Source organism: Cynara cardunculus, unplaced genomic scaffold (assembly GCF_001531365.2).
Source record: "Cynara cardunculus var. scolymus isolate 2C unplaced genomic scaffold, CcrdV1 Un_Scaffold_7142, whole genome shotgun sequence".
In the NCBI taxonomy this organism is placed as follows: domain Eukaryota; kingdom Viridiplantae; phylum Streptophyta; class Magnoliopsida; order Asterales; family Asteraceae; genus Cynara; species Cynara cardunculus.
This window is the reverse complement of record NW_020203375.1, coordinates 16523-17641: the sequence shown is the minus strand read 5'-3', so window position 1 is coordinate 17641 and position 1119 is coordinate 16523. Positions and strand designations below refer to the sequence as shown.

At 40.3% G+C, this 1119-nt stretch overlaps 1 non-coding gene across 1 annotated transcript; it reads right to left on the bottom strand.

Moving 5' to 3' along the window:
• On the bottom strand, positions 1 to 103 carry LOC112504858. Its single transcript, XR_003068286.1, has one exon. It is a non-coding gene; the product is annotated as a small nucleolar RNA R71 (small nucleolar RNA).
• Between the last annotated feature and the right edge of the window lie 1016 nt (positions 104 to 1119).

The window sequence follows — 1119 nt, the reverse complement described above, 5'->3', positions numbered from 1 at the left end:
TTAGAAATTAAATTATGGCGGTTCGCCAAAAAGAAGATGAAGCGATATCGGATGCATGGGAGAGATTCAAGGACCTTCTTAGGAAGTGTCCTCACCACGGAATCCCTCATTGTATTCAATTGGAAACCTTTTATAATGGGCTTTCTAGTGCCGCTAAGATTATTCTTGATGCAACGGCCGGTGGTGCTTTCACAGCTAAAACCTACAACGAGGGGTATGACATTTTGGAACGAATTTCTAATAATAATACTGAATGGTCTAACCCTCGTGCTGTCATTTCTAAATCTGCCTCGGGCATTCATGAGCTTGATGCCTTTTCTTCTTTGAATGCCCAAATTGTTGCTCTAACTAATTTGGTTAAAAATAATTTAAACTTGAATGGAGAAAAGAATCAAGTCCAATCTATAATGTTTATTTCTTCCATGACTGAATCTTGTGTTTTTGTGGTGAAAGTCATTCTTATGAGTTTTGCCCCGGAAACCCCGTTTCGGTAAATTATGTTGGGAACCATACAAGAAATAGCCCATTTTCTCCAACGTATAATTCAAATTGGAGAAATCATCCAATTTTTTCATGGGCCGAAAATCCGGGACTTCAACCCCCCGAGGCAACTCAAGTCCAAAACCGACCTTTGAATCCCCCGAGATTTCATGAAGGAGGTCATCACATGCAAGGTAATCACCACATGTACCAAAGCAGACAATCTTCACAATCACATGCACCTAGGCAACAAAATGCATCGGAGGGTAATGGTTCACTCAAATCTTTACTTAAAGGTTTTATAAACCAAACCCATGCCACCTTGAGGAGTTTTGAGACCCAACTTGGCCAATTTGCCACGGATCTCAAGAATAGACCTCAAGGAACTTTGCCTAGTGACACTGTTGATCCTCTCTCTCAGTGATTTGATGATAATCCCTTTTCCTTTCGATGTATTTTAGTTTCTGTATTTTCAGTTCCAGCGATCAATACACTGAGTATGTTCAGTGATCGCTAAAGAACTCGCTTTGTAATTCATTCAGAGACAACAATACTTCAAGAAAACAACACTCACACCAAAGATCCTTCAGCAAACGTCGAAGACTGAAACTGAAGATTAGAGACTGGCGCGTACGTGAT